Source organism: Bos indicus x Bos taurus, chromosome 5, assembly GCF_003369695.1.
Source record: "Bos indicus x Bos taurus breed Angus x Brahman F1 hybrid chromosome 5, Bos_hybrid_MaternalHap_v2.0, whole genome shotgun sequence".
In the NCBI taxonomy this organism is placed as follows: domain Eukaryota; kingdom Metazoa; phylum Chordata; class Mammalia; order Artiodactyla; family Bovidae; genus Bos; species Bos indicus x Bos taurus.
The window spans coordinates 97,240,798-97,263,662 of NC_040080.1; the positions used below are offsets into that span (position 1 = coordinate 97,240,798).

A 22,865-nucleotide genomic window follows, 5' to 3' on the forward strand; every position below is an offset into this window, starting at 1 on the left:
GTCTTCCTCAATGGAGGTTTGCTGTTTCGCTTGTAGCAGACATTGCTTTGTTATTATATTCAACAGTTCTGTTTTTATTGTACTTATTACTATCTGCAAACCACTTCCCTTTATTTCCTTTGTTCCTGTTCCTGAATTTGAATGTGAAAACACTGCATCTCTACTGTATCAAACCTTTCCCTGAAAACTAGCTTTTCCTTCTAGGAAGAATGCAGGCAACAAGCTGCAGTGATAACGTATGAGCACTGTGACTTTGTCACCATGGAAATCACAGACTTTTTCATAGCATCTGATAGTTGTTGCAGGCATCTCGAAACATTGTTTTATTCCATTGCTTTTTTGAAATAACAATAGTCATTTGACCCTTCATCAGATCTTATTATTTAAAGCCTTGATGAAGGAGTATAAATATCACTATATCACATTATTTAAATATTTGATAACCATAACCGTGTAATTGTTTTCCTTTCCTTTACAGTTTTACAAATTGAAAACATTATTCTGAGAAGGGATCTGTAGGCTTTGGAAACCATGGTATGCTAAAGGTTAAGAACCCCTGCCCTGGGGCTGTGTTGCTGCTTCAGGTTGTCATCCTGGTTGACTAAAGGGCAATGAAGGTCATCCAAGTCCCCCTGAAGAGTCAGTTTACTTCATTTCATTCTATTCATTGGTCCTATGTCCAGAGCATGTTATGGCCTGCATGCCCAGAGATCCAGTAGGGGCTGAGTAAGACCCGCCCCAGCAAGCCCATATATTCAATAGGAAGTTGAGTGTTCTATAGATGGTGGATCTGTCTTGGTGTTGCTTTATGGACATGGAATTTGTTAGCTGGCCAAACACAATAAAGGCAGAAATGAATCACCTGTAACTGATGGAGCGGCCCGTGGTGTATCAGCAGTTCCTCCTTCTGCTGTCTTTCCCTCTCAGTCCAGGCTTTGCAGTCTGTATCCAGTAAGGACCCCCAGTTCCTAGTCCTTCTTCTCCATCTCCACTTTTCTATTTCTCTCCATCTTTGTTTCTGCTTCTCTTTTTCTCTCTCATCCCCACCACCTTTTCTTTCTCTCTAATTCCCTTTTCTCCACTTCTTCATGGAGGAAGCAGTAGATAATTCTGAATTTAACCATTGGGCATTATGTATACCTGGTTTTGCATTCTTGATCAATGCTTGCATTGAGCCTTCTTGGTTCTGGGCCTGTGCTTTCCCCCCTCTCTGTCATCTCACACACACACACACACACACACATACACACTCATTCCATTTCTGTCTCTTCCTGACACACTCACACCTCAGAAAGATTATATTTATAATACCCTAAGGCATATCTAAATACCAGCATTCATTTTGGGAGCACACTTGTTTCTCTTGCTTGGAACAGACTGAATTTTTCCCTGACTCAGAATTTTGAACTTCCTCTGGCTGAGAGGGGAGAGTCTCTAAGGGACCAGCCATATGTCAGAGTGCTATCAGCTTTCTGTGCCAAGGGGTGCGTGCACTTATGAGTACAGAACATTTGTTGAAGGACTCATGGCCGCATTTGGCCCAGGCAGCTCATGTTGTGCCTTTTCAGATAAAGCCTGGGTGGAGAAAGGGCATTTGGATTGGAGAGACCGGATGTTGAGTAAGAATGAATCTGAATCCTACAGGACTGATACTTGTAGGCCATCAAAATAGATCTGTTTCCTAGAGGAAGAGGAGGGTGTTAAAACCAGTCACTCCCCGAAGGGCAAATTATAACTTTCATTCAACTCTTGTGAATTCATTTGAGTGGCAGCTGACGGCTCTCATTTCTCAGAACTGGACCCAAAGCTATCTTTCTGCATAGGCAGACTTGGGCAGTTTTCCTCCTTTTCCTTGTATTTAGCTGTTCCATGAAATATCCTTAAAAGGGCTCAGAGGTAGCCATTCCACAATTAGAGCTATGCCTTTAAATCCTCATTCCTGTGAGAGTTGACTCACTGACTTTAATTCACACTAAAGTGTGAATGACTAATGTAAGTTTCTTTCCTTTCTTGGAAACAAGTGTATTAAATAAGAAATATGAGAGAGTATGGGAGAGAAAGAGGAGGAGGAGGGAAAGAGAGAGACTGAAGTCTGAGAGGGAACTGAGTGGAAGGACGAAGGAATGGAATTCTAGAGACTTTATAGCTTTATAACAATGGTCAGCTGTGCTGTGCTGCGCTGTGCTAAGTTGGTCCCAGTTAATTTTCTGGAGGCAATTCCTTAGTTTAATTCTAGATTTCTCCCCATAAGTTTCTAGCACTCAGTTTCAACTAGACTTTCTATTGGTTGGTTTCCTTAGCCTCTCATATGAGAAGCTCTTCTGTGGGTAAGATGGGAAAGTGGCAAGAGAGAGGGGGAAGTGCTAAAATGGATCAAACATTGTTCAGAGGATGATGTTTTGTCACCTTCCATGTAATTTCATCAGATGGCATCTCAAACCAGAGCTAACATGCTCTTTTCTACCTCGCAGCAAACAAATCTTGGGAGAAATTCTTCTGGCTGAGCGCTTCTCCAAGGCATCCTTCTTTAAGGGGAGAATGTGTAAACAATTTGATGTTGATTTTCAGTCTGGCTGCCATTTGGTAACTGTCTGGGTCACCAAGCGAAGAAACATAATGTGTCACCTGTTCCGAATATAAATATCACCTGATTGTAACTGCTCAGTGAGCTCCGAAGTCAAAGGAGAGGTTAGCACCAGTGGAAAAGTATCACTTTCAACACAGGATGTGCTGTGCATATTAGCAACATGTACCGCATTAAGCAATTTATGCAGGTTTCCATGGACTTGCCAGCCTGGTCTATGTAAACTTCAAAATGATATCCACTTTGTTGTCAGCCCAACTTTCTAGCTCCCTGTGCAAGGAAGGAAAAGACATAAATGAGAAGGAGGAGGAGATGGGTCCCATAGCACCGCCGCCACGGATGGAAAGGAAGAGAGTGTTGTGCTGTGCTTAGTTGCTCAATCTTGCCAACTCTTTGAGACTAAGCACAGGCAAGAATACTAGAGAGAGTAGCCATGCCCTCCTCCAGGGGATCTTCCCAACCCAGGGATCGAACCCAGGTCTCCTGCATTGCAGGTGGATTCTTTACTGTCTGAGCCACCAGGGAAGCCCAAGAACACTGGAGTGGGCAGCCTATCCCTTCTCTAGGGGATCTTCCTGACCCAGGAATCAAACTGGAGTCTTCTGCATTGTAGGCAGATTTTTTTTACCAGCTGAGCTACCAGGGAAACCCAGGGAAGAAGTGTGGTTGAGTTCACTGTTCTCAGAAGTGTGGTTGAAGTCACTGTTAGACACAGAGAAATGAGAGGAGGGTTTTCCTTGGGCCCCTCTTCCTTTGGGGGGAGATTGAGGCTCCAGTGCCAGATTGTGTAGAAGCATAGAAAAATGCTTCACTATTGGCAAAAAGTTCTTTTCAGTGTTTGTAAATTGGGAATAATAATACCTTTGGCACAGAGTTAAGAAGTAATGAGATAAACTGTGGAAAGTACCTAATGTAACACTTGGTCTTAGATGTCACTTACTTGTTTCTTTATGCCCTGGTATGGCTGGAGGCAGCACCCAGTTCATGGCTGATGTTTCTCACCAGTATTCCAGCTATCAGACTAGTAGAATAATATATTGTATCTTTCAGTTTAAATTTTCTCCCTCCCTCCTTTCCATGAGGTTAATTAAGGGTGTCCTATGTACCAGGCATTTGGTTGGTGCTAGGTACCTGAGGATGAATCAAACACAGGAGCACCCACGTATGGAGAAGGCAAACCTGAGCAGTGTTAAGTACAGGAGCACCTACTGAGCATGATTGGAACCATGGGCAGGGCCAATGAGAAAGACAGGGTTCCTGCTCACACAGAGCTTACTCTTGAAAATAGATAATTATAATAGAGAACAATGAGAGCATCAGAGTTCTTGTGATGAGCCCAAAAGGGAGGAAGTTCAGCCAGGTGTGTTGGGTCAGGCTTCCCAGGAGACGTGCCCTTTCTCTGGACGCTCGGGAGCACGCCGGATGCTGGAACATGCATGACTGGCAGTGACTGTGGGTTGCCCTACCAGGAATGAGTCATGCTGAAGAACAGCAACTGCTGGTGGCCGGGCCCGGGTACCCAGAGCTCAGAGGGACAGTGGGAGGTCGTCCGTTAGGGTTGCAGTTAGGAAGTTAGATTTTTTTTTGGCGGCTGTTGGAAAACTGAGCAACATAGATAGTAGCCTTTAACCATTCATTCATTTAGTTGACAAACGTTTTTCTGAGCACTTACTATGTGCTAGAGACTCTGCTGGCTGCTAGGAATACAGAGGAGAGTCAGGTCCTCAATTTCTGTCCAGTGGGCTCCGAGTTTGGGGGCAAATTTCCCCAGGGCAGCATTTCGAGGGCAGCAGTTCTTCAAGTGTGTTACAGATGTTCCTGGGCACTCAAGGAGGTGTGAAGTGGTACAGACATGAACACTTTTGATTTTATGAGTTGGCTCTGTTTAGAACAAACCTAAATAAAAGTTGAGTCTCTTTAAAGAAAATATCCAGTAAAAACAGTATAAACGATAGGCAGGCAGCAAAATTTGTAAAGATAGGATGTTAAGGGCTGAAGTTTTGGAAATACTCTATTAGGAAAATCTGAATGATTAAGGGACATGATGCCTTTTCCTTTGAGTCCTCCCCAAAGCCTCCCTTTGTAGGTTGGTGAATGGGTGTTGTGTGCTCAGGCCAGCCAGGGAGATCATAGAGTCTCCCCCGGTGACAGTGTCTGTGGCCTCAGGTCTGTCCACTTGCCCTTCCTCTTTGCTACCTGTCTTGGGCTCTCTTTGGCCTTGGCAGCATCTGTGAGAGGTAACAGGAGGATGTGGGAACTTGCAGGTTGTCCCAGGGGAGCACACACGAGAGAGAGAGAGAGAGAGAGAGAGAGAGAGAGAGCAGTACGATGGAAAGGATCCAGAGACTGGAATCAGGAAATCAAATGTTCAAATCCTAGTTTGCAACAGATTTCGTGGGAATATCAGTGTATCAGTTTTTTTCATTTCAAATAGGAAGGGAATCATATCTACTCTACTATATAGTTGAACTGAAATAATATATGGAAAAGCTTTTGTAAAAAAAGACTTTATTTTTGTTTTTTAGAACATTTTTAGGTTTACAGGGAAATTGCTCAGAATGTACAGAGAGTTCCCAAATACCACCCACTCCCCAGCCTTGCCTACGGTTTCCTGGGTCAGGAAGATCCTCAGGAGAAGGAAATGGCAACCCACTCTGGTATTCTTGCCTGGGAAATCCCACAGACAGAGGAGACTGGCAGGTTATAGTCCACGGGGTTGCAAAGAGTCGGACATGACTTAGCAACTAAACAACATAAAGTAGTATGGAACGTTTGGTACAATTGATGATCCAATATTGATATATTGCTATTAGCTAATCCATGCTTTATATTAGGATTCACTGTTTGCATTGGAGTGGATTCTGACAAATGCATAGTGTTGGGTATCTACCATTACTGTGTCATATAGAATAATTTAACTGACCTTAAAATGCCCTGAGCTTCACCTATTCATCCCTTCCCTCTCTTCTTGAATTTTTGGCAACCACTGAACTTTTTACTGTCTCTATAGTTTTGCCTTTTCCAAAATGTCATATAATTGGAATTTGTAGCCTATTGAATTCATATACTGTGTAGCCTTTTCAGACTGGTTTCTTTTACCTTACAATATGCTTTTAAGTGGAAAATTCTTCAAGAGATGGGAATACCAGACCACCTGACCTGCCTCCTCAGAAACCTATATGCAGGTCAGGAAGCAACAGTTAGAACTGGACATGGAACAACAGACTGGTTCCAAATAGGAAAGGAGTACATCAAGGCTGTATATTGTCACCCTGTTTATTTAACTTATATGCAGAGTACATCATGAGAAACACTGGGCTGGAAGAAGCACAAGCTGGAATCAAGAATGCTGGGAGAAATATCAATAACCTCAAATATGCAGATGACACCACCCTTATGGCAGAGAGTGAAGAGCAACTAAAGAGCCTCTTGATGAAAGTGAAAGAGAAGAGTGAAAAAGTTGGCTTAAAACTCAACATTCAGAAAACTAAGATCATGGCATCTGGTCCCATCACTTCATGGGAAATAGATGGGGAAACAATGGAAACAGTGTCAGACTTTATTTTTTGGGCTCCAAAATCACTGCAGTTGATGATTGCAGCCATGAAATTAAAAGATGCTTACTCCTTGGAAGGAAAGTTATGACCAACGTAGACAGCATATTAGAAAGCAGAGACATTACTTTGCCAACAAAGGTCCATCTACTCAAGGCTATGATTTTTCCAGTGGTTGTGTATGGATGTGAGAGTTGGACTGTGAAGAAGGCTGAGTGCCAAAGAATTGATGCTTTTGAACTGTGGTGTTGGAGAAGACTCTTGAGAGTCCCTTGGACTGCAAGGAGATCCAACCAGTCCATTCTAAAGGAGATCAGTCCTGGATGTTCTTTGGAAGAAATGATGATAAAGCTGAAACTCCAATACTTTGGCCACCTCATGCAAAGAGTTGACTCATTGGAAAAGACTCTGATACTGGGAGGGATTGGGGGCAGGAGGAGAAGGGGACAACAGAGGATGAGATGGCTAGATGGCATCACCAACTCGATGGACATGAGTTTGAGTGAACTCTGGGAGTTGGTGATGGACAGGGAGGCCTGGTGTGCTGTGACTCATGGGGTCGCAAAGAGTCAGACAGGACTGAGTGACTGAACTGAACTGAACTGATGCTTTTAAGATTTCCCCATGTTTTACTATGGCTTGTAATCTCATTAATATTTTTTTAAATCACTGGTTAATATTCCATTGCCTGAATTTATCACCATGTTTAGGCATTCACCTGTTAAAAAGATCTATTGGTTGTTTCCAAGTTTTGGTAACTTTGCTACTTTGTCAAAGATCATTTCAGTTGACTATATTTATTTATGCTGTGCTGTGCTTAGTTGCTCAGTCGTGTCGACTGTTTTTGACCCCATGGAATGTAGCCCACCAGGCTACTCTGTCCATGGGGATTCTCCAGGCAGGAATACTAGAGTGGGTTGCCATGCCCTCCTCCAGGGGATCTTCCCAACCCAGGGCAGTTTGTTTACCATCTGAGTCACCAAGGAAGCTCTGACTATATTTATATGGGCCTATATATTTATTCTGGGCTGTCTATTCTGTTCCATTGATCTAGTTGTCTTGATCACTGGAAAGGCTTTTTTTTTTTTCTTAGATTTATTGACCCACACCCTGTGTCTTGCAGGATCCCCAAGCAGGGATTAAACCCATGCCTTCAACAGTGAAAGTGTGAAGTCTTAACCACTGGACCAACAGGGAATTCCCTGGCTTTTTAAAACCATAAAGTCTTAAAGCCAAGGGTGGCACTATTACTAGAGGCAGTGATCAGACAGGGCCTAGTGGACGTCTCCCTCAGTTCTTATCCTCTCTGCTTTTTGTGAATTAAGGAATGTGATCGCTCATCTGTGAGGAGAGAAAGCAGAGGCTACAAAGCCCCAAGGGTCATGGTGTACTTGGTCTCCTCCTTTCTTAAGTTGGAGGACAGGGGTTGTTCAGAATGTTTGTTTGAGGTACTTCCCTGATGATCCAGTGGCTAAGACTCCATGCTGGCAATGCAGGGGGGCCAGGTTCCATCCCAGGTCAGGGAATTAGATCCCACATGCTGCAATTAAGAGATCACACTTTGCAGCAAAGATTAAAGATCCCGTGTGCTGCAATTAAGACTTGACACAGCCAAATAAATAAATAAATATTTAAAACAAACAAACAAAAATGTTTTATTAATTCCTGCCCTTTTTTGACTTTAAAGATCAGATCACAACATTTTGCTTCTGATAAGTCAGGCATTAGATCTTCTATTATTTGCATATGTTTTATTATTTTCTTCCTTATTCTGGACAAAAACGTTTCTTTTTACTGCTCAATCTGGACATGCTTCATGATCATCCATTATAGCTGGCATTCTTCCTGTGCTTTCACAGTGGTTCTCAAAGTGGTCCTTGGCCAGCTGAGTCAGCCTTCCCTGACTGGGAAGTTGTTAGAAGTGCATGTTCTCAGGCCTGACCCTGATCTGATGAATGAAACCTCTGTAGGAGAAGCCAAGTAATCTGTTTTTGAACAAGCTCTCCAGAAGATGCACATTGGAGCTGGAGAACCAGGAACTTTGAGTCAGCTTTTTATTCTGCCCGTAGCCACATTCTTACATGCATTCTCTTGGATAGACGGTCACACTGCCCACTTCCCATCTTGAGCTGGAGGAATGGAGGTTTAGATATGCCATGAGGAGGAGGGTCCAGAGCCAGGCTCATCTCGGAGTGACTATAGTTCTCCTTTCCCTTTGGGCATCAGAGCTCATCACAGATGTCCTTGCCTCTGCTGGTTCACCTTAAGGAAGTTATCCTAGAATACAACTCAAAGCACTTCCCGCATGGCCTCAGGAAGGAGAGCATCACTGGTCAGGCTGTTGAGTGACAGCTGATTGACAGCCTGCCTCATCTGCTACTTTGAGTCCTGTCTCAGAGGAGCTCCCTCTCCCGTCTCGATATTTCTTTCCATCTCTGTAGTCACATCTGCCCAGATCAGCTGAGCCACAGCCACTGCCTGTCTCTGGAGGAGACTGTGTGGCCAGAGAACAGCTGGGAAGATGGAATGGCCTCTCCTTAGAAACACTCTCTGCAGGTCAAGGTCTCGGAAGATTGCCTGTTAGGGCACGGGGCAAGGGCTTGTCTGTTTATTGAGGGTGTGGACTGGGAGTCAAGGCAGGCTTTTTATGAATAGAGAAGAAGTTTTGTAGACTTTGTGACCTTGTGCTGATTCTTTTGGGAAAGCTGACTGGCATGAATAGAGAAATCTATGATGGGGGATGGGAATCAATTTTAGTGAAGTAAATGTAGGTAGATTCACTTTTATTTGTCAATTTCTTTCTTCCATTTGTTGGTACTTCATCCATAAATTGCATACATATACCCATAGATTCAGAATCCTTTTTATTAACCATCTAGTTTGCTTTTTCTCAAGCTTAGTATCTGCCAGTGTGGTAGTAGATTCTGGCTGCTGTAGGTGGTGGCCCTTCTGTTAGTTGATAAGCAGTGATGGGCAGCATGTGCCCTTAGTTCTGTGGCATGCAAACATACACACACACATATATACAGGGGTGCACATTCTATGTCTATTTAACTTCCAAGAGTCTGTTAGATATATAACATTTGCCTTAGCCTAAAGTATAAAGTTAAAAACTCTGAAATAATGGATGAAAGCCATTCAGGCACTTGGTGGTTTAAAGTAAAGCTGAATTTCCTGCTATTTGGAAAGCTTATTTCCATAAATAAAGCTAAGTGGGCAGAGGAAGACCTATTCCTCCCTACTGAACGGGAAGCAAAACTACACATATTAAAGAATGTCTCAAAGGTGCTCATACTGCTTGGGAAAAATGCCCTAGACACTCAGCCTATTTGTGTTAAGATTGAACACATGATCTAAATGTGAATTAAGTAAGGCCATGGTAAAGTTGATTGAAAATGAGTCAGCAGAACTTTGGGAGCCATTCATTCTCCTATTAAAACATCTTCCTCCTTAGAAAAATTCCTCTCTTTTTTGAACTTGGGCAGTCTTTAAAAGACAAAATTCATTTGTGATGATCTAATCTCTTTTAAAAACGCTTTGCCCTCATCTATTGCTTGTGGGGATTTAAAATAGTATAGCTGCTATGAAAATGTTTGATTCCTCAGTAAGTTAAACACAAAGTTATTATGTATGCTTATGACCCAGAATATTCCACTCCTACGTATATATCCAAGGTAATCAGACCATAGGTTCATATAAACACTTGTATATGAATGTTCAAGCAACATTACTCATAACAGCCCCAAAGTAGAAACAACATAAAAGTCCATTAACTGAAGATGAGATAAACAAATGTTATATTCATACAACGGAATATTATTCAACCATCAGAAGGAATGAAGTGTTTTGCATGCTACATGGATGAACCTTGGAAACATTATGCTAAGGGAAAGAAGACAGAAACAGAGGCCTGCATGCTTCTATTTATATGAAAAGTCCAGAATAGGCAAATCCATGGAGACAGGGGGTAGATTAATGGTTTCCAGGGCCTGGTGGGAGAGGAGAAATGAAGAATGACTACGAATGGTTATGAGGTTTCTCTTAGGGGTGATGAAGATATTCTGGAGTTAGATAGTGATGATGGTTGCAGATCCTAGTGATGATATTAAAAACCACTAAAATGTATACTAAAAGGATGAATTTAGTGGTATGTGAGTTATATCTCAACTAAAAAAATAAAAGGCCTCAACAAGGCTCTACTACTTCTTCATTTTTCTTCTTTTAGATTAAATCAGGTAAGTAGAATGCTTCGTTACTTGGGCCCCTGGTCAAGTCTTCATTGAGCTGAGTGCTCTCCTTTGCCTTCTTAATATGCTGTAAGGTATCAAGTCTTAGATCTGAAAGAGCAGATAATAACTAAGAGGAGCTCAGAAAGGAGTAAAGAGTTGGACAGGTTATCTGAGATTCTTAGGGAAGAGTTAAACTCTACATATTTATGTAGTCAAGTATTTATGGAACCCTTTCATGGACTAAATATCATGTGATTACTAACACAAGTAGGACCAAGTCTCTACCTTCATGAAGCTCAAGTTAAGATGTGCTAAGCAAAAAATTTTAATTCGGAGTAATCCACCTACCACAGGAATGTAAAAGAGATTCTGGATTTTGCAGGAGAACTTGCAGAAGAGATGGGGGCAGAAGATAATGTCCTCCAAGCATTGTCAGCAAGAACAAAGGGGCAGAAGTAAGAAATGGTGGTGTATTTAGGGAAGATGGGGAAATGGTCAGAGTTTCATCCACATCCTCAAGGCAAGAATGCACAATTCTTTGCTTTGTCATTTGTAAAAATTCTTTCTAAATGTTAGCTGCATTGGCAAAAGTTTTGAACAGTACAAAAAGGAAATACACTGGATGGTAATCTCCCTGATACCCTTTCTCCTAATTGTCCTCTCCAGATGAAACTTATCTCCAGAAAGGCTTCTAATAGACCCTATGCATCCCCCTTTGCTTTATTTTTTGAGAAATAGGGCCTTCTTCATCAAGACTAGATCACAGACAGAATAAAATTTTAAAATTGAATTCTATAAATTGTTTTCCATTTGCCTAATTCAGTTGAGTTCAGTCTAATCTGCTTCATTCAACCAAATCTAATTATCTTTACCTTGTGGCAGTCATTTCATAGTAATTAATTGATTATAAAATTTTAAATTTAAAATGTTTTTCAATTGATATTCATTCATTCAAACATTTGTCATTCAATAAATACTTCCTGCATCTCCTACCAACTGTGGGCTCTGTTCTAAGACTTGGGATACATAGTGAACAAGATAAACATCTTGTATCTGTCCTCAGAGAGCTCACTGGGGGATAAGAAAGTATGTAAGTTAACAAGAAAAGCAGGTGGTAATAAGTTCTATGATGGCAATTTTTTAAAGGGTAAAGACATAGAAAATGGGGAACAGGGGACCTAGTCTAGATTATCTAGTTTTTGAGGATGTGATATTTAGTTTAAGACCTCAAACCAAGAAGGACCAGCCATGCAAAGATCCGGTGACAGGCACAGCTAGTGCCAAGAACCTACAGTGGGAACCAGCCAGGCAATTTAAAGAAACAGGGAGAAGGCAAGGATGGCTGAATTTCAGAGTGACTGAGTGGACTTGTATTAGTATGTTAGGGCTTCTGTAGCAAAGAACCACAGCCTGGGTGGCTTAAACAACTGAAATTTGTTTTCTCATGTTTCTGGAAGTTAGAAGTCCAAGATCAATGTGTCAGCATTGTTGATTTCTTCACAGGCCCCTCTCAGTGCTTTCTAGATGACCAGCTTTCCCTGTCTTCACATGGTCTTTCCTTTGTGCATATCTGTATTTTAATTGCTTCTTATTTTAAAGACAACTATCACATTGGATTAGGGCCCACTCATATCATCCCCATTTTACCTTAATTACTTCTTTCAATACCCTATCTCCAAATACAGTCACATTTTGAGGTATTGAAGTTAGGATGTCAATATGTAAATTTTGGAGGGACATAATTCTGCCCCTAAGAGGACTGTTAAGGTCTGAGCAGGAGCCAGACTCTATAGGGTTTTCTTGGCCAAGGTAAGAAGTTTTATTTAATAATAAGAGCCACTGGAGTGTTTTAAGCAGGTGGGTCTGCAAATCTGACCAATATTTGGGAGTTAGAACTTCTCTGCAGATTCCCATAAGGAGAACCAAAGCACTCCTGGCCCTAGCCCAGAGATGATTTTCCCTATCAACCCAGGGCCTGGATTAAACTTTTTTCATCCTGTTCACAGTCCCTGTTTTTCATTAGAGTTTCATCAGAGTACAAAAACAAACCAATACACTCAAGATAGCATTCCTCAATACTCCAAACAAATTCTGAAAAATGTAAAGGGTCAAAGATAAATACACATTTTGCAAGACTCTCTGATCTATTTATTTCACAAAAACCTCCTAGGTAGAGGAATTGCATTGACTGCAAATAGCCATTGTTGACTTTCTATGACTACATGATTAGCATGTGGGTTGTACACCACAGGATTGTTGAAAAGAGAGATTTCTGCATGGTGGTAAATTTCTGTACTCATCAGTAGATTTTGCTTTTTTCACTTGGATCAAGATTTCCAACCATAAACAAAGGGGAAATTTTGGCTTGAGAAATATCTATTTTGTTAATAAGCAAATCTGAAACTGGAAAAAAATACTTTTGTTTTGTAAACACAGACTCGTTGTTCAGTTAGTGCAAAACATAGCTCTTATAAAACGCTACAGGGACATGGTCCCATGAGGCTAGTAGTTAAAATGGAGGGATAGAAACAGCAGGTCTGTTTATTGTGCAAATGCAGGGAATGTCAAAGCCAGATAAAAATTATTTTAAATAACTGAATGCCACTTACCAGCTGTGAGCTACCTGCCTCAACCAGCCTCTTTCAAGCTTAAAAGGAGAAAAATCTGTCTTTTCTCTCCATGCATTTGAAGACAGCATCAGAATTAACATCTGACTCATAAATAGTCCATGAAACAGATAACTCTTCACATCCTATGACTTGATGTTTTCAGATAAAATCTCTTTCTCTTTTGCATTTTTAAAAGCTAGTTTCCTTCTCTGCTTGGTCCTCTGGTTAATGTGTGGAGGAAGGCTCTTGGCAGCCAGATGGGATATAATCTATATTTAGGCTTCCATTAGCTCTTATGTTTGAATGTGCTACCATTTCCTAATTTTAATACAAATATTTTATGAGAGTGGATTGCCATCTATGTTATTGCTACATAAAACAGCCATTATGCTAATACATCTTGTTTTTCATGGAGATTAATTTAAAAACATGTGTGCCCCCTTTTCATTGGTCACATGTTGACAAGTGGGATCACATTTGATATCCAACTGCTGCTGCTGTTGCTAAGTTGCTTCAGTCGTGTCTGACTCTGTGTGACCCCATAGACGGCAGCCCACCAGGCTCCGCTGCCCCTGGGATTCTCCAGGCAAGAACACTGGAGTGGGTTGCCATTTCCTTCTCCAATACATGAAAGTGAAAAGTGAAAGTGAAGTCGCTCAGTCGTGTCCAACTCTTTGCAACCCCATGGGCTGCAGCCCACCAGGCTCCTCCGCCCATGAGATTTTCCAGGCAAGAGTACTGGAGTGGGTTGCCATTGGACTGGTCAACCTCAATTCTCGTTTTACTCCATGTCCCTTCCAGGCTGGTCTGGACTCCAGTGCTTTCTTTTTAGTTTGTGGGAGTTTAGTAACCCAATTAACCTTGAGAATGGAGGAATGAGAAATGGAACCAGTTCATCTTAAGCTATAAGGTTCATGTTGCCAGAGTAACTTTTTTCCTAGAGTAAGAGATTATTGTGTCATTCCAAATGCATAGGCAACTACTGTATGAAAGTGCTACAGCGAGCTTAGCGCTAAACTTTGCTCCAATTAGTGTTAATGCAAGTTTGGGGGTAGTCAAACTCAAGAGAGAGATATTCTGCTTTTCTTACCACTTCCCAAACCTGTGTAGTAGAAGGCTCTAATGATGATTATAATAATAACAGCTCCTCCTTGCTTGTGCTAGACAGAATATAAAGCAGTTTCACAACATTTTGTCTTTGAATCAGAGTAATCCTCCCTGTGTCCTCTAGCAAAGACTTTCCTTGGGCCAACAGAATGCTGGCATTGCCATCAGAATCCTGGGAGTCAAGTCTTGGGTGGGTCTTGGGATTCTAATAAATACAGCACATGGAACAACCTTATTGAATCATACTCTTTAACAGAAAAGAAAAATCTGAGATCACAATTACTCAAAAGGTTTTTTGGACCTTAGAAAGGAAATGAGGAACCTACAAATGGCCTTCTATGCAAAAGAAGGTAGATAATCAGACTCATGTAAGTTCTCAATTATAGCAGCTGTTTGAAGTCCAGAAGGAATACCCACTATCTAGTTTGTCACCTGATGGAAAAGATCAGAAATTGGGCTTGGTCATTTCCAGTCACCAAGGTGAGTTCCAGCTGCTTCTGGATCAGCACAGAAGATCAGACATGGATTCTGATGTTTGCTCTTTTACATGTCAATTCAGACAAGCTTCTTGCTGCCATGTCACAAGGCCCCTGGCTGGAGAGGATGATGAGGGGAGAGCTGAAGTCACATCAATAACTCAATCCAGCTCCTGCTATTCTTACAGTCTTTGTTCTCCCCTCACAATGAGCCACTTCAGGCTCCCTTCTGACTTTTCTGACTGCTTTTCTCTGCTTTCTTCCTTAGCCTCTCTTCCCAAAACTGGCAACTTAAATGTTGACATCCCTTGGGTTTACCGTATCTTTTATCTGTTCTCAGTCTTTACCTACAGTCTTTGGACAACCTTGTCCATTCTCATGGCTCCAGTTGTCATGTTGTGATGGGTCTAAAATTAAATATACGTCTCTAGCCCAGGCCTCTTTCTCTGCTTCCTTAGATGTCTCAAACTCAACATATTTGATCTGAGTTCACAGTGCTCCCACCCCATCTGTGTTTTCCTCCAAGATCCTTGTCTCTGGGACAAGGTTGACTCTGCTCACGGTATTCCAGGCTCGGTTGGTTCCAAGCATTTAATGCACTTTACCTCATTTCACCTTTGAAGAGCCTGATACAGAAGGTACAGCTATTGTTGCCATTTCACATATCAGAAGTAAAAAGTAATCCAGTGCTTTGCCCCAGGTTCAAGAGTTCATCATGAGTAGAGCTGGGGTTTGAATGTAGACTGGGTAGACAGGGCCACACTTTTTGTTTGCTTTGTGTTGGCTGAGTGGCCTGCAGGATCTTAGCTCATCAACCAGGGATTGAACTCGTGCCCCCTGCAGTGGCAACACGGAGTCTTGATCACTGGACTACCAGGGAAGTCCCCGGAGCCTACACTTTGAATGACTCTGCCTTCTGCTTGCTGTGGAACATTTACCCAGGTCAGAAACCTGTGCAGCATTTTTTTTCCTGTATTAAAAAAAAAAAATTCTTTATTGAATTTGTTATAATATTGGTGGTTTTATGTTTTGTCTTTCTGGTCCCCAGGTATGTGGGATCTTAGCAACCTCATCAGGGATCAGACCCACACGCCCTGCACGGGAAGGTGAAGTCTCAACCACTGGACTACCAGGGAAGGCCCCCAGGCAATCATTTCTGAAGCCTCGTTCTTGCTGGCCTCCCATATGTAGTCCAGTGCCACACCTATCATTTTTGCCTCCAGAATAAATTTCTGTTTCTCTTCGTCCTTACTGTCACCACCTTAGTCCAAGATATTGCCACTTTCCTGGACATATGCAATGGCCTAATGGCCCTTTCTGCCTTTCTTTCTTTTCTCCTTCCCACCCCATATACGTCCCATGTTGCAACAAAAGAAATCTCTGAAACATAAATTAAGTGTTGCCACTCTGCTAAATAAAATGCTTGAATTGTATCCTACCGTCCTAGGTCAAAGCCTAAACTCCTGTTAAAGGATAAAGTGAGGCATATTAAAGAGTTTTAGAGTTTATTTGAGAAAAAAATCAATTTGAATTGGGCCATTCCAAACCAGAAGTGGTTAGGAGTGCTCTGCGGACAGGAGCCAGGGGAAAGACCTATTGTGAAAGTGTGGAAGCAAGGAAAGGAGATTCTGTCATTGACCACAGCTTAAAGTCTTACTGGCTGTTTGTGAGTAGTCCTCCTTAGGTTTGGATTTCTTAACCTTGAGAAATTTTCAAACTTAGATTTTTGGTTTGCTTGTGTAGATCAACCAACTTTAGAGCTACCTCAGTCTAACAGACTCTTGAGTTTAACTAATTTAACACTTTTCAACATATCTTATGGAGAAAGAAATGGCAACCCACTCCAGTATTCTTGCCTGGAAAATCCCATGGATGGAGGAGCCTGCTGGGCTACAGTCCATGGGGTCGTAAAGAGTTGGACACAACTGAGCGACTTCACTTTTACTTTTCACTTTCATGCATTGGAGAAGGAAATGGCAACCCACTCCAGTGTTCTTGCCTGGAGAATCCCAGGGACAGGGGAGCCTGGTGGGCTGCCATCTATGGGGTCACACAGAGTTGGACATGACTGAAGCGACTTAGTGGCAGCAACATGTCTTAGGGTTTCCCTGATGGCTCAGCAGGTAAAGAATCTGCCTGCATTACAGGTGATGCAGGTTTGACCCCTGGGTCAGGAAGATCCCCTGGAGAAGGAAATGACAACTGACTCCTGTAATCTTACTTGAAAATCCCATGTAAAGAGGAAACTGGTGGGCTAGAGTCCATGGGATTACAAAGAATTGGACATGACATAATCATGATGGTGTGATCACTCACTTAGAGCCAGGCATCCTAGAATGTAAAGTCAAGTAGGACTTAGAAAGCATCACTATGAACAAAGCTAGTGGAGGTGATGGAATTCCAGTTGAGCTATTTCAAATCCTGAAAGATGATGCTATAAAAGTGCTGCACTCCATATGCCAGCAAATTTGGAAAACTCAGCAGTGGCCGCAGGACTGGAAAAGGTCAGTTTTCATTCCAATCCCAAAGAAAGGCAATGCCAAAGAATGCTCAGACTACCTCACAATTGCACTCATTTCAGTTCAGTTCAGTCATGTCTGACTCTTTGTGACCCCATGAATCACAGCAAGCCAGGCGTTCCTGTCCATCACCGACTCCTGGAGTTCACTCAAACTCATGTCCATCGAGTCGGTGATGCCATCCAGCCATCTCATCCTCTGTCGTCCCCTTTTCCTCCTTCCCCCAATCCCTCCCAGCATCAGAGTCTTTTCCAATGAGTCAACTCTTCACATGAGGTGGCCAAAGTACTGGAGTTTCAGCTTTAGCATCAGTCCTTCCAATGAACAGCCAGCACTCATCTCACACGTTAGTGAAGTAATGCTCAAAATTCTCCAAGCCAGGTTTCAGCAATACATGAACCGTGAACTTCCAGATGTTCAAGCTGGATTTAGAAAAGGCAGAGGAACCAGAGATCAAATTGCCAACATCCACTGGATCATCGAAAAAGCAAGAGAGTTCCAGAAAAACATCTATTTCTGCTTTATTGACTATGCCAAAGCCTTTGACTTTGTGGATCACAGTAAGCTGTGGAAAATTCTGAAAGAGATGGGAATACCAGACCACCTGACCTGCCTCTTCAGAAACCTATATGCAGGTCAGGAAGCAACAGTTAGAACTGGATATGGAACAACAGACTGGTTCCAAATAGGAAACGGAGTACGTCAAGGCTGTATATTGTCACCCTGCTTATTTAACTTCTATGCAGAGTACATCATGAGAAACGCTGGGCTGGAAGAAGCACAAGCTGGAATCAAGATTGCCGGGAGAAACATCAATAACCTCAGATATGCAAATGATACCACCCTTATGGCAGAAAGTGAAGAGGAACTAAAAAGCCTCTTGATGAAAGCGAAAGAGGAGAGTGAAAAAGTTGGCTGAAGCTCAACATTCAGAAAATGAAGATCATGGCATCTGGTCCCATCACTTCATGGGAAATAGATGGGGAAACAGTGGAAACAGTGTCAGACTTTATTTTTCTGGGCTCCAAAATCACTGCAGATGGTGATTGCAGCCATGAAATTAAAAGGCACTTACTCCTTGGAAGGAAAGTTATGACCAACCTAGATAGCATATTGAAAAGCAGAGACATTACTTTGCCAACAAAGGTCCATCTAGTCAAGACTATGGTTTTTCCTGTGGTCATGTATGGATGTGAGAGTTGGACTGTGAAGAAAGCTGAGCGCCGAAGAATTGATGCTTTTGAACTGTGGTGTTGGAGAAGACTCTTGAGAGTCCCTTGGACTGCAAGGAGATCTAACCAGTCCATTCTAAAGGAGATCAGTCCTGGGTGTTCACTGGAAGGACTGATGCTAAAGCTGAAACTCCAATACTTTGGCCACCTCATGTGAAGAGTTGACTCATTGGAAAAGACTCTGATGCTGGGAGGGATTGGGGGCAGGAGGAGAAGGGAATGGATGAGATGGCTGGATGGCATCACCGACTCGATGGACATGAGTTTGAGTGAACTCCAGGAATTGGTGATGGACAGGGAGGCCTGGCGTGCTGCGATTCATGAGGTTGCAAAGAGTCAGACACAACTGAGTGACTGAACTGAACTGACTGAGAGACTAAGCTCGCACGCAGCATGTCTTTAAAGCCCCACCCTGGGCTCTGTTCTCTCCAGCCTCATCCTTCTCCCCATACTCCCTCTCCTCCCCTTGTGTTGTCCACATGATCTAGTCTTTCTGAACATCTTCCCTTTTCTGGCTTTTGGAAAGACATCTGCTCTCTTTCACCTCTCAGCCTCTGAGCTGCCTGATCCCTTTGCCTGGAGCACTCTCCCCCTTCTCTCTAGCTGGTTTACACCTGCTCAATCTTTAAAGCCTTGGGGTCTCTTCCCTGAGGTCCTTGAAAGGGATTTTGGCACCTTGGCTGTGTGTTCCAGAGCAGCTGACACTTACCATGTGCCAGGCTCTGTTCTGAGCATTTTAAATACATTCACTCATTTAGTTTCACAACAACCCCCTGAGGTGCAATTATAATTTCCTTCTAGCAGACCAAGAAGTTGAAGCACAAAGTGTATCAGTCACAGTCCAGTCAAACAGTTTAGCTGTATTCATTCATTTAATTTCACAATTATAATTTCCGTATGGCACACGAGGAAGTGCTATATGAGTACTCCGAGTGACCAAAGCTGAGTTAGGGTGGAGAAGACCACAGTGGGAGGATGTAAGAGAAAGTGAACTGGGTAAAAGCTCACCATTGGAAACTCTTGAGGCCATTTAGAGAAAATGAACAGGGTAAAAGTTCATTAGGAAATTCTTGAGGCCATTTACAGATCAAAATCTGAGAACTGCCCATCTGAAAGTAAGGTGGGACTGAGAGTTTCACCTCTCTAGGACAAATTATTTCTGTTTTTAATTCAGTAATTGAGTTGGTATGCACTGGGAGCAAACTGCTCTGCCTGTTTCCCTACATAGAGAAGACGGCAAAGATAATTCACACTAAGTGTTGGGCTTCCCTGGTGGCTCAGATGGTAAAGAATCCACTTGCAATGCAGGAGACCTGGGTTCGATCCCTGGGCTGGGAAGATCCTCTGGAGGAGGGCATGGCAACCCACTCTAGTATTCTTGCCTGGAGAAACCCATGGACAGAGGAGCCAGGCTACAGTCCATGGGGGCACAAAGAGTCAGACATTACTAAGTGTTGGAAAGGCTGTGACAAATTAATTACCGATGAATTTTGGCCCGAGGACATGGACTAAAACTAACTTTTTTATTTATTTGCAACAAGTATGCTTTGGGGATGTTGCCCTTTCTTGAAGCTGGTCATCTCACCAGTTGAAAGAGTTGGGCTTCTTGTGAGAAACCCTTGTGTTTTTATCAAACAAATAATATAAATTATGTGCTTACTGATGGTTTCCTTTTTCCTTTGGCTGCTTACAAAGGGCAGAGCCTGGACTGGCCTTTCAGCTCTTGGAGGCCTGTAGGATTTCACAGCCCACCTTTCAAGTCCTAATCTCACCACCGCAACTCATTTTCTATCCCATTTTCTTTGTCTTCTTTTCTTCAACTTATGTTTGATGGCTTGTATATTGCTGAATGTATCTTTCTTCTTTGTAATTGCATAATTGCATCTTTGTAAGCCACCCCTAGTCCTTCAGGAACAACATAAATAAATAGTCACCAACTCAAATGTTTTTTATCATAGACTTGATTCCTCTCTTCAGTTTTAGCTGAGAACTTTAAATTACTGACATGCATCAATGTCCCATTAATTTCTAGAATGAATGAATTTAGCAGAAGCCTGGGCTTCTCTTGTGGCTCAGATGGGAAAGAATCTGACTGGAATGCGGGAGACCTGGGTTAGATCCCTGGGTTGGAAAGATCCCCTGGAGAAGGGAAAGGCTACCCACTCCAGTATCCTGGCCTAGAGAATTCCATGGACTGTATAGTCCATGGGGTTGCAAAGAGTTGGACACAACTGAGTGACTTTCACTTTTACTTTTTAAAGGCAAAAAGCTAAATATTAAAAATGTGTGGCTTCTAGCTGAGAGATTTGTAATTTTAGAATTAACTGATTAAGAAATATATGTTGAGTGGTTGCCTGAGGCCGAGGATGAGAGGTGAGTAAAATGGGTGAAAAGGGTCAAAGGTAAAAAACTTCCAGTCATAAGATAAATAATTCCTAGGGATGTGGAGTATAGCATGGTGACTATGGTTAACAGTCAACCCATATGGTTAACTTTCAAATTGTATATGTGAAAGTTGCTACTGCTACTGCTAAGTCACTTCAGTTGTTTCCGACTCTGTGCGACCCCATAGACAAGAGAGAGTAAATCTTAAAAGTCTCATCGCTAGAAAAAATATTTGTAATGATGTGTGGGGATGGCTGTTAACTAGATTTATTGTGGTAATCATTTTGTAATATATACAAATATCATTATGTACACCTAAAATGAACATAATGTTATATATCAGTTATGTCTCAAAAACACATACAAATAAAATCAGATACTCATTTAAAAAAATAATTGAGTCATCAGAAATGATAGTAAGTGACTGAAGAAATAGTGTTTGCCAGAATGAGAGGTACCAGAGACAAGGCAGTCTGGATGTCTTAATATTGGCTTGTTAAACTCATTCCTAGCTATTACATTTGTTGTATTTTGGCTTTTGCTCTTGTAAAATATAGGCACGGTATACAAAAGAGAGGGGCTTCCCTGGTAGCTCAGCTGGTAAAGAAGCCACCTGCAATGCAGGAGACCCGGTTCGACTCCTGGGTCAGGAAGATCCCCTGGAGAAGGGATAGGCTACCCACTCCAGTATTCTTGGGCTTCCCTTGTGGCTCAGACAGTAAAGAATCTGCCTGCAATGCAAGAGACCTGGGTTTGATCCCTGGGTTGGGCAGATCCCCCGGCAGAGGGCATGGCAACCCACTCTAGTATTCTTGCCTGGAGAATTCCATCGACAGAGGAGCCTGGCAGTCTACAGTCCATGGGGTCACGAAGAGTCGGACACAATTGAATGACAAAGCACAGCACAACACAGCACAGCATATAGTAGAGAGATCAAGGAAAAGGGACTAATTCAAGCAAGTAGATGAATACAAATAACTCTGTGATGGTCAGTGCTAAAAAAAAGACAAAGAATTATATATTAAAAATCAGACTGATTTTGAATTTGTTTAAAAATGAATTTATATTTTATTAATGCATATATAAAAATAAAATTAATACATTTGGCTACCTGATGCGAAGAACTGACTCATTGGAAAAGACCCTGATGCTGAGAAAGATTGAAGGCAAGAGGAGAAGGGGACAACAGAGGATGAGATGGTTGGATGGCATCAGTGACTTGATGGACATGAGTTTGAGCAGGCTCTGAGAGTTGGTGATGGACAGGGAAGCCTGGCGTGCTGCAGTCCATGGGGTGGCAAGGAGTCAGACGTGACTGAACGACTGAACTGAACTGAATTGTATTTGACTAATCACAACCAGTCTATATATATTTGAAGAAAAGGTGCATAGACATCCCGTGAAAACAAAGTCTTTGTTGGTTCTTAGACCAGTCTTGAGCACATGGAGAGAAGACCCTTCCCAAGAGCCTGTAGTGCCCTAGAGGCTGAGGACCCTGGCCTTGCCCTGTTTTCAAGGCATGCGTGGTTACTGCTAGCGCCCCAGGTATGCTGTTGCACTAGAGTGCTTTCCTTTTGTGAAAAATGGACAACAATGGCTCAAACGCCACCTTCATTGATGAAATTTCCCTTCTAACTTTCCAGACATACATCAAAATCACTTCATTAAATTTGAACAATGTTTGCAGAAGGGTATCTTTGTACTGGGATTTTTAGACTTTAAATTTTCTAATATAATATTTTTCATTTTTTAATTTTTTCTTTCGGTTTTATTGAGATATAATTGACATATAGAATTGTATAAATTTAAGATGTTCAGTGAAATAACTTACGCACATCATAAAATGATTACCATAGTAAACTTAGTGAACATTCATCATCTCATGTAGATTCAAAATAAAAGAAAGAAAAAAAATTTTTTCCTTGTGATGAGAGATCTTAGGATTTACTCTCTAACAACTTTCATATATAACATACAGCAGTGTTAATTACATTAATCATGTTGTACATTACATCCTTAGTACATATTTTATTTGTATCAATTATAGGTAATTTAACAGTTGTATGTTTCTATTAAAGAATAGATCTAAGAAGGCGGGGATCTCATTTTGTGAAAAGGAAGTTGCAGAGAGGCTTTTGAGGCAACCCTTCAGGTTGGAGACTGAGCTGAG

At 42.0% G+C, this 22,865-nt stretch overlaps 1 long non-coding RNA gene across 1 annotated transcript in view; it reads left to right on the forward strand.

Moving 5' to 3' along the window:
- Positions 1-22,865, forward strand: part of LOC113893282 — a 299,963-nt gene that overhangs the window by 157,526 nt on the left and 119,572 nt on the right. The window lies entirely within an intron of this gene.